This window comes from Molossus molossus, unplaced genomic scaffold, assembly GCF_014108415.1.
Source record: "Molossus molossus isolate mMolMol1 unplaced genomic scaffold, mMolMol1.p scaffold_m16_p_17, whole genome shotgun sequence".
NCBI classification, from domain to species: Eukaryota; Metazoa; Chordata; class Mammalia; order Chiroptera; family Molossidae; genus Molossus; species Molossus molossus.
Genome location: NW_023425352.1, coordinates 64,815,456 through 64,827,262, shown reverse-complemented (window position 1 = coordinate 64,827,262; position 11,807 = coordinate 64,815,456).

Below are 11,807 nucleotides of genomic sequence, written 5' to 3'. Positions count from 1 at the left end.
TTTAAGTGTGGCTTCACAGAAGCAGCTGAATTCTTCTGTCTGTAGTTGGGTTGTTGCACTATTGCACATCATGTGGCCTATAGGAAACACTGCTGTGTACTATGCCATACATCCTTCTTTAAAATTTTACTTTAAACCTGAGGTTTCAGGAGTGGAAAATGGCAGCAGAGTGAATGGAAACTACACAGACCACCTCCCAGAACGAAACTGGAATTACAACTAAAGATGAATCATCATGAAAAACCAACTGAAAACCAGGAGAGAACCGGTACAACCAGAAACAGAAAGAGGACGCCAAATCAAGGCTGGTAGAAACTGTGGAGGTGTGTGAGGGTGGGTTGGGAGCTCACGGACAGCAATAGAGCACTATATTAGCTGAGTGCACTTCATGCTGAGAAAGCAGGGGTTTTAAAAAGCATGAAGTCAGCTACAGCCACTCACACTGGCAAAGGGATGGTGGACTGGACTAGAACTGAGTGGAGAGTTCAGGGTTCCTGGCTCAGGAGAGAGCTGGCAGGGAGGATACCAGGAGTTTTGTGCTGAATCATTCCCTCACAGGACAGTAGCCATATTACTCAAAGAGCCCCTTCCCATAGTCCCTGGAAGAAGTATCAGCCCCTCCCCCCAAGAATTCAAAACCACCAAACTAGGCCAGAGAAATGCAAATTGAGGCTCATTAACATCGAGTCTAATAGCAAGCAATTGCCTCACCCACTGGAAGTCCTCTTACACCTGAGGGATTTTTCATTCAGCGGCAGAGCTACAAATCAAGTTACTGAGACTAATAGCATCCAGGCAAAAAGCTAGAGGATAACTGAACCTTTCCTTGGCTTGCAAATCTACCCAGGAAAGACAGACTTGATAACGGTGTGGAACATGGGTCCTCCCACACTCATCCAACCCCAGTAGAGGAAGCCACAATCAATGGAACACCAACACACACAGGGAAAATTTGGCAGGCTCCAAAACCCACTGAGTCAGCCAAAATAGTGAAACAAAGAAACACATCCCAAATAAAAGAACAAGATAATTCTTCAGGAGAAGAAACAAATGAAATAGAATTAAGCAAGATATCAGAGGGAGAGTTCAGAGTAATAATCACAGGGAAGCACGACAGCAGGAGTAAAGATATAGATACATTGAAAACCAACCAATTGAAAATGAAAAATGGCATAGCACTAATAAAGGACACACTGGAAGAAATAGCCAGCAGAGTGAAAGAAGCAGAGGATCAGATCAGTGAATTAGAAAACAGGATAAAAAAAAATCACCCAATCAGAAAACCAAAAAGAAAAAAACAATTAAAAGAACAGGAAGACAGCATAAGAGAACTGTAGGAAAACATGAAATGTAACATCTCTATCACATGAGTGCCAGAAGAAAAAGAAAATGAGAAAGGGTTAGAAAATACATTTGAAGAAATAGGGAGAGGAAACTTCCCTAGCTTGGTGAAAGAAAAAGGCATACACAAGTCCAAGAAGCACAGAGAGCCCCAAGTAAGAAGAACCCAAAGAGGCCCACACCAAGACAAATAATAATTAAAATTACAAAACTTAAAGAGAGAATCCTAAAGGCAGCAAGAGATAAGAAACAGGTTACCTACAAAGGAAACCCCATAAGTCTATCAGCTGACTCCTCAAGAGAAACACTACAAGCCAGAAGGGAATGGCATGAGGTAATCAACGTAAGGAAAAACAAGCCTCTGAATCCAAGACTACTCTATCCAGCAAGGCTACCATTCAAACTAGACGGTGAAATAAAAAGCTTCACAGACAAAGAAAAAAAAAAAAAAAGGCTAAGGGAATATAATAGCACCAAACCAGCACTCCAAGAAAAGTTAAAAGGACTGCTGCAATAAGCAAAGACAAATAGGAAGTGAAACATAACCATAATAAACAAAATAGCAATAAATAAGTATACATCAATTATAACCTTAAATGTAAATAAATTAAACACTCTGATCAAAAGACACAGAGTAGCTGAATGGATAAGAAAGTATGACTCATATATATGTTGTTCTAAAGAGACTCACCTCACAACAAAAAACTCACATAGCCGGAAAGTGAAGAGATGGAAAAAAATTTTCCAGGCAAACAAAAAGGAAAAAGAGGCTGGGGTAGCAATATTCATATCCAATAAAACAGATTTTAAAATGAAGAACATAATTTGAGACAAAAAATGATCTATCCAACAGGAGGATATAACGTTGGTAAACATATATGCACCCAAAATAAGAGCACCAAAACACATTTAAAAACTTCTGGAGGACTTTAGAAGAGAAATCAACAGCAATACAATCATAGCAGGGGACTTCAACACCCCCGGACATCACTGGATAGATACTCCAGACAAAAAATTAACAAGGATACAGAGACTCTCAATGATGCACTAGATCAAATGGACTGAATAGATTATATACAGAGAATTACACCCCAAAACTGCAGAATTCACATTTTCTTCAAGTGCACATGGGACATTCTCAAAGATAGACCACATGTTAGGACATAAACTAAGTCTCTACAAGTTCAAGAAGACTGAAATCATATCAAGCATCTTCTCAGATCACAATGGCATGAAACTAGAAATCAATTACAACAGAAACATGCCCAAACATTTAAACACATGAAGGCTAAATAGCATTTTATTAAACAATGAATGGATTACAAGCATACCTAGGAAGAAATTAAAAACTTCCAGAACAACAGTGAAATAGAACACACAACAACACAAAATCTATGGAATGTAGTGAAAACAATCCTGAGAGGGAAGTTCATAGCACTACAGGCCTACCTCAAGAAACAACAAAAATTTCAATTTGATTTTCTAACCCCACAACTGAAAGATCTAGAAAGTAAACCAAAGGAAAAACCCAGAGCAAGTAGAAAGAAATAGTAAAGGTCAAAGCAGAAATAAACGACATAGAGACTAAAACAAACAAACAAACAAAAAACCAATTCAAAAGATCAAGGAAACAAAGAGCTGGTTCTTTGAAAAGATAAACAAGATTGACCCTTAGCCAGACTCACCAAGGAACAAAAAAAGAGGCACCCCCCCCAAAAAAAATCAGAAACGAAAGAGGAGAAATAACAACTGACACTACAGAAATATAAAGGAACATTAAAATATACTATGAACAATTATACACCAACAAATTGGACAATCAAGGTGAAATAGACAAATTTCTAGGAACACATAGTCTCCCAAAACTGAACCGGAAAGAGAGAGAAAACTTGAACAGACCACCAACAATTAAGGAAATTACCAAACATTCAAAGAGGATCTAACAACCATTCTCCTCAAGCTATTCCAAAAGATACAAGAAGGAAGACTTCCACACTCATTTTATGAGGCAAGCATAAGTCTAATTCCAAAACCAGATAAAAATACTACAAAGAAAAATTACACGCCAATATCCCTTATGAACACAGATGCCAATATCCTTAACAAAATATTAGCAAATCAAATCCAGCAATACATCAAAAGAGTTATTCACCATGACTAAGTGGGATTCATCCCAGAAATGCAAGCATGGTATAATATTTGCAAATCAATAAATGTGATACACCACATAAACAAAATGAAAGATAAAAACATATGAACACATCAACAGATGCTGAAAAAGCACTTGACAAAATCCAGCACCCATTTCTGATAAAAACGATCAGCAATGTGGGAATAGAGGGATCATTTCTTGACATAATAAAGGCAATCCATGAAAAGCCTACAGCCAGCATCATACTCAATGAGCAAAAATTATAAGCATTTCCCTTAAGAAAATGAACAAGACAGGGATTCTCACTTTCAACACTCTTATTTAAAATAGTATTAGAAGTCTTAGCCACAGCAATTAGACAAAAAGGAAAAGGAATCCAAATTAGAAAGGAAGTGAAATTGTCATTACTCGCAGATGACATAGTATTGTACATAGACAACCCTAAACACTCTTATAAAAAAATCTACTAGAGCTAATAAATGAATGTGGTAAAGTAGCAGGATACAAAATTAACATCAAGGAATTAAAGGCATTCTTATACACCAACAATGAACTCACAGAAAGAGAAATTAAAAAAAAAAAAACAATCCCATTTACCATTGCAGCAAAAAAAAAAAAAAAGGTAAGTAGAAATAAACTTAACCAAAGAAATAAAGGACATATTCTCAAAAAACTACAGGACATAGAGGAAGAAACAGAGAAAGATATAAAAAAGTAGAAGCATATATCTTGTTCATGCATTGGAAGAATTAACATCATTAAAATGTCCATACTACCCAAAGCAACCTATAGATTCAATGCAATCCCCATCAAAATACCAACAACATACTTCATGGTACTAGAACAAATACTCCAAAAGTTTATATGAAACCAAAAAAGACCCTGAATAGCCACAGCAATCTTAAAAAAGAACAAAGTAGGAGGGATCACAATAGTGGTTATCAGATTATACTACAAAGCCACTGTAATGAAGACAGCCTGGTACTTGCACAAGAATAGGCATATAGATTCCAAAATGGCGGCAGAGTGAATGGAAGCTACACTGACCGTCTCCCAGGACAAAACTGAAATTACAACTAAAACACAGACAAATTGACAGGAAAAAGCAACAGAAAAGCACCTTGTGAGGACCATATAACCAGGGACCACTGACTCAATCCTGGTAGGATTGCAAAGGTGCGAGACGGGGGGTGGGAGCCCATGCTCAGCAGCTCTGCAGGAGCCTTAGCTGTGAGCAGCGCCCTCGGGTTAAACTCAGAAGCGGCTCCACAGCGCAGAGCTGGGACAGAGGCTAAAGTAGCCACAGCCATTCACCTTGGGTTCCGGCACTAGGAGGGCAGACTGGACTTAACTCTGTGGGGACACTTGGGATTTAGAGAGCGCTCAAAGCTTTTGCGGAGTTAGAGCCACACAGGAAGGTGGCCATCTTGCTCCTTCACAGGGCTCTGGGGAAAGGCAGCAGCCCCTCCCTCGGAGATTCAACCACACCCTGTGGGGCAATGAAATGCAAATTGAGGCTTACTAACAACCAGCATCTGCCCCACCCTCGGGAAATCCCCTTATGCTGAGCACTTGAGGGAGGTTTTCAATCAACTAACAACCCAAAATTCTTCAAGTAACCTGACTGCTGGCCTCCAGGCAAAAAGCTAGAGGATAAAAGTACATTCCTAGGCTAGAAACTCTAACCAGGAAAGTGAGACTTGACAGTGGTGTTTAACATGGGTTATCTAAAGCCAGGAGAGGGAGCCACAAACAGCAAAACACCAATACCCACAGGGAAAATTTGGCAGGTTCCAAAGCCCACTGCGATAGCCAAAATGGTAACACAGAAACAAAAGCCAAATGAAAGAACAAGAGACCTCCACCAAAGATGATATCAATGTGGAGAAGTTAGGCAAGTTAACAGAGCTAGAATTCAGAGCCATGATCGTGAGGAAGCTCAACAGCATGAGTAAGGACATAAAGATGCTGAAAATAAACCAATTAGAAATTGAAAACCATCAAGAAGAGATCAAGAGTGACATATCAGAAATAAAGAACACATTGGAAGGTCTAAAGAGCAGAGTAGAGGAAGCTGAGGACCGGATCAGTGAATTAGAAGACAGGGTAAAAAAAATCAACTAGCCCTGGCCGGTTTGGCTCAGCGGTTAGAGCGTCGGCCTGCGGTACAGAGAGACCCGGGTTCGGTTCCCACTAAGGGCACATACCTCGGTTGCAATTTGTCCCCGGCCCTGGTTGGTCATGCGGGTGGCAGCCACTCGATGTGTCCCTTCACGTCGATGTTTCTCTCTCTCTCTCTTCCTCTCTCTCCCTCCCGCTCTATCTGAACAAAAAATGGAAAAATGTCCTCGGGTGAGGATAAAAAAAAAAAAAAATCAACTGATCAGAAAACAAAAAGGAAAAAAATGATTAAAAAACAGGAAGACAGCTTAAGAGAACTGTGGGACAACTGGAAACGTAATAATATTCACATGATAGGAGTCCCCAAAGAAGAAGAAAATGAGCAAGTGTTAGAGAATATATTTGAAGAAATAGTGACAAAAAACTTCCCTAATTTGGTGAAGGAAGAAGGCATTCAAGTTCAAGAAGCACAGAGAGCCCCAAGTAAGAAGAACCCAAACAGGCCCACACCAAGAGACATAGTAATTAAAATGCCAAAAATTAAAGACAGAGAGAGAATCCTAAAAGCAGCAAGAGATAAGCAACAGGTTACCTACAAAGGAAACCCCATAAGGCTCTCAGCTGACTTCTCAACAGAAACACTACAGGCCAGAAGGGAATGGCATGAAGTAATCAAGGTCATGAAAAACAAGGATCTGAATCCAAGCCCACTCTACCCAGCAAGGCTGTCATCCAAAATAGAAGGTCAAATAAAGAGCTTACCAGACACAAAAAGGCTAAGGGAATACATTAGCACCAAACCAGCACTGCATGAAACGTTAAAAAAAACTGCTGTAATTAGAAGAAATAGGAAGAAAAATTTAACCAAACTAAACAAAAATGGCAATAAATAAGTACATATCAATAATCACCTTAAATGTAAATGGACTCAATGCTCCGATAAAAAGACACAGAGTAGCTGACTGGATAAGAAAGAATAACTCATCTATATGTTGTTTACAAGACATCCACCTCACAACAAAAGACTCAGATAGGTTGAAAGTGAAGAGATGGAAAAAAATCTTCCAAGCAAACAAAAAGCAAAAAAGTGCTGGAGTAGCAATACTCATATCTGATCAAATAGATTTCAAAATGAAGACCATAAATAGAGACAAAGAAGGCCACTACATAATACTGAAAAGATCTATCCAACAGGAAGATATAACCTTGGTAAACATATATGCACCCAATATGGGAACACCAAAATATATTAAAAATCTTCTGGAGTACTTTAAAGGAGAAATCAACAGCAATATAATCATAGCAGGGGACGTCAACACCCCGTTGACACCACTGGATAGATCCTCTAGACAAAAAGATTAGCACGTAAACAGAGACCCTAAATGAAGCACTAGATCAAATGGATTTAGTAGATATCTACAGAGAATTACACCACAAAACTACAGAATTCACATTCTTCTCAAGGGCACATGGGATATTCTCAAATATACTCCACATGACAGGACACAAACTCAATCTCTACAAGTTGAAGCAGACTGAAATCATATCAAGATGTTTTCAGATCACAATGGCATGAAACGAGAAATCAATTGCAAAAAAATATGCAAAGACATTTCAACACATGGAGGCTAAATATCATGTTATTAAACAATAAATGGGTTACTGAGGAGATCAAGGAAGAAATTAAAAACTTGCTGGAAACTAATAAAAATGAACACACAACACCACAAAATCTATGGGATGCAGCGAAAGCAGTTCTGAGAGGAAAGTTCATAGCACTACAGGTCTACCTCAAGAAACAAGAAAAATTTCTAATTGACTGTCTAACCACACAACTTAAAAAACTAGAGAGCAAACAAAAAGAAAACCCCAGAGCAAGTAGAAGGAAGGAAATAGTAAAGATCAGAGCAGAAATAAATGACATAGAGACCAAAAAAACAATTCAAAGGATCAATGAAAGAAAGCGCTGGTTTTTCGAAAAGATAAACAAGATTGATGGACCCTTAGCTAGACTCACCAAGAAACAAGGAGAGAGAACCCAAATACATAAAATCAGAAATGAAAGAGAAGTAACAACTGACACCAGAGAAATACAAAATATTGTTAACAGGTGCTATGAACAACAAATTCGCCAATCTAAGCGAAATGGACAAATTTCTAGAAATACACAGTCTCCCAAAACTGATTCGAAAAGAGATAGAAAACTTGAACAGACCAATAACAACTAAGGAAATTAAGACTAATTAAGAGGTAATCAAGACTCTCTAAGCAAACAAAAGCCCAGGGAGAGATGGCTTCACGGGGGAGTTTTACCAAACATTCAAAAAAGAACTCACACCCATTCTCCTCAAACTGTTTCAAAAAATTTGAGAAATAACACTTCCAAACTCGTTTTATGAGGCCAGCATAATTCTAATTCCAAAACCAGAAACAGACACTACAGAGAAAGACAACTACAGGCCAATATCCCCAATGAACATAGACGACAAAACGCTGAACATAATATTAGGAAATTGGATTCAGCAATATATCAAAAAAATTATTCACCACAACCAAGTGGGACTCATCCCAGGGATGCAAGTCTGGAACATTATTTGCAAATCAATAAATGTGATACACCACATAAAAAAAAGGAGGGATAAAAATTATGTGATCATATCAATAGATGCTGAAAAAGCATTTGACAAAATCCAGCTCCCATTTCTGATAAAAGCACTCAGCAGTATGGGAATAGAGGGATCATATCTCGACATAATAAAGGCCATATATGAAAGACCTACAGCCAACATCATACTCAATGGGCAAAAACAAAAAACATTTCCATTAAGAACAGGAACAAGACAGGGATGTCCACTTTCGCCACTCTTATGTAACATTGTACTGGAAGTCTTAGCCACAGCAATCAGACAGGAAGAAAGAATAAAAGGGATCCAAATTGAAAAGGAGAAAGTAAAATTGTCATTATTTGCAGAGGACATGATATTATACATAGAAAACCCTAAAGACTCCATCAAAAATCTACTATACTTAATAAATGAATTTGGCAAAGTAGCAGGATACAAAATTAACGTCAAGAAATCGACGGCATTCTTATACACCAATAATGTACTCACTGATAGAGAAACTGAAAAAACCATCCCATTTACCATCGCGGCAAAAAAATTAAGATACCTAGAAATAAACTTAAGCAAAGAAGTAAAGGACCTATTTAGAGAAAACTACAGGACATTGAAAATAGAAATAGAGGAAGATATAAAAAAGTGGAAGCACATACCTTGTTCATGGATTACAAGAATTAACATCATTAAAATGTCCATATTACCCAAAGCAATCTATAAATTCAATACAATCCCCATAAAAATACTAACAACATATTTCACAGAACTAGAAAAAATACTTCAAAAGTTCATATGGAACCAAAAAAGACCTCGAATAGCCACAGCAATTTTGAAAAAGAAGGACAAAGTAGGTAGGATCACAATACCAGATATCAGGTTATACTACAAAGCGACTGTAACCAAAACAGCCTGGTACTGGCACAAGAACAGGCATATAGACCAGTGGAACAGAACAGAGAACCCAGAAATGGACCCAAGGCCATATGCTCAATTAATATTTGACAAAGGTGGCAAGAGCATACAGTGAGGTAAAGACAGCCTCTTTAATAAATGGTGGTGGGAAAATTAGATAAGTCTATGCAAAAAAATGAAACTAGACCATCAACTTACACCATACACAAAAATAAACTCAAAATGTATAAAAGACTTAAATGTGACCCGTGAATCCATAAAAATTCTATAAGAAAATGTAGGCAACAAAATTTTGGACATCATACGCAGCAGAATTTTCACTGATACAATACCTAAGGCAACAGAAACAAAGGTGAAAATGAACACATGAGATTACATCAAACTCAAAAGCTTCTGCATAGCAAAAGAAACAACCATCAAAATGGAAAGGCAATCCACTGTATGGGAGAACATCATTGCCAATGATACATCAGATAAGGGGTTAATTTCCAAAATACATAGAGTATTCATACAACTCAACAAAAGGAAGACAAAGAACTCAATTAAAAAATGAGCAGAGGAGCTGAATAAACACCTCTCCAAACAGGATATACAAATGGCCAAGAGACATGAAGAAATGCTCAACATCACTAATCATCAGAGAGATGCAAATTAAAACAACATTGAGATATAACTTCACACCTTTCAGAATGGCTGCCATCAACAAATTATCAAAGAAGTGTTGGCGAGGGTGTAGAGAAAGTAGACTCTAGTACACTGCTGGTGGGAATGCAGACTGGTGCAGCCATTGTGGAAAACAATATGGTGTTACCTCAAAAAACTGAAAATTGAATTTCGTTTGACCCAGTTATCTCGCTTCTAGGAATATACCCTAAGAAGCCTGAAACACCAATCAGAAATATATGTACCCCCATGTTCATAGCAGCACTATTCACAATAGCTAAGATCTGGAAACAGCCGAAATGTCCATCAGTAGACGAGTGGATAAAAAAGCTGTTGTACATATACACAATGGAGTACTATGCAGCTATAAGAAAGAAAGATCTCTTACCTTTTGAGACAACATGGAGGGACCTGGAAAGTATTCTAAGTGAAACAAGCCAAGCAGAAAAAGACAAATACCACATGATCTCACTTACAATGGAATATAATGAATATAACAGTCTGAGCAATAGGGTAGACCCAGAAACATGGAAGTAGTGTACAGACTGACAACCCTCAGAAGAGGGGTAGGTGGGGGTGGGAAGAGATAAACCATAGAACTTATATGCATGTATGCATAACCAATGGACATGGACAACAAAGCTGGGGATGGGGTGAGGGATGGGGAAGAGGGTGTCAATGGGGTAAAAAAGGAGAAACATCTGTAACAAAAATAAAATTAAAAAATAAATTAAAAAAAAAAAAAAAGAACAGGCATATAGATCAATGGAGCAGAGAAACCAGAAACTGATCCAAGACATGCTCAGTTAATATTTGACAAAGTTGGCAAGAGCATACAATGAAGTAATTACAGCCTGTTTAATAAATGGTGTCAGAAAAATTGGACAGTTTGGAAGCAAAAAAAAAAAAAATGAAGCTAGGCTACCAACTTACACTATACACAAGAATAAACTCAAAATAGATAAAAGAGTTGAATGTGACTCGTGAATCCATAAGAATCTTAGAAGAAAATGTAGGCAACAAAATTTCAGACATCTCATGCAGCAGAATTTTCACTGATACAACGCCTAAGGCAAGAGAAACAAAGGAAAAAAATACACGGGACTACATCAAACTAAAAATCTTCTGTAAAGCAAAAGAAACAAGCATCAAAATGGAAAGGGAACCCACTACATGGAAGAGCATAACTGCCAATGATATATCAGATAAGAGATTAATTTCCAAAATATATAGAGTACTCATACAACTCAACAAAAGAAAGACAAAGAACCCAATTAAGAAATTGGCAGAGGACCTAAATAGACATCTCTCGAAACTGGACATACAAATGGCTAAAAGACATTAAAAGATGCTCAACATCACTAATAATCAGACAGATGCAAATTAAAATGACTATGAGGTATCACCTCACATCTATCAGAATGGCTGCCATCAATATATCATCAAACAACAAGTGCTGGCGAGGGTGTGGAGAAAAGGGGACTCTAGTACACTGCTGGTGGGAATGCAGACTGGTACAGCCATTGTGGAAAACAATATGGTGTTTCCTCAAAAAATTAAAAATTGATCTGCCATTTGACTCAGTGATCCCACTTCTAGAACTATATACGAAGAAGCCTGAAACACCAATCAGAAAGAATATATGTACCCCCCCTATGTTCATAGCAGCACTATTTACAATTGCTATGATCTGGAAACAGCCCAAATGCCCAATAATAGATGACTGGATAAAAAGCTGTGGTACATATACACAATGAAATACTATGCAGCTGTAAGAAAGAGAGAGCTCTTATCCTTTGAGACAACATGAAGGGACCTGGAGAGTATTATGCTTAGCAAAACAAGCCAATCAGAGAAAGACAAATACCACATGATCTCACTTATTTGTCGAATATAATGAACAAAATAAAGTGATGAACAAAATAGACCCAGAGACATAGTAGTAGAGTACAGACTGACAAACCTCAGAAGAGTGGGATGGGAGGCGGGGGGGAGGGAAG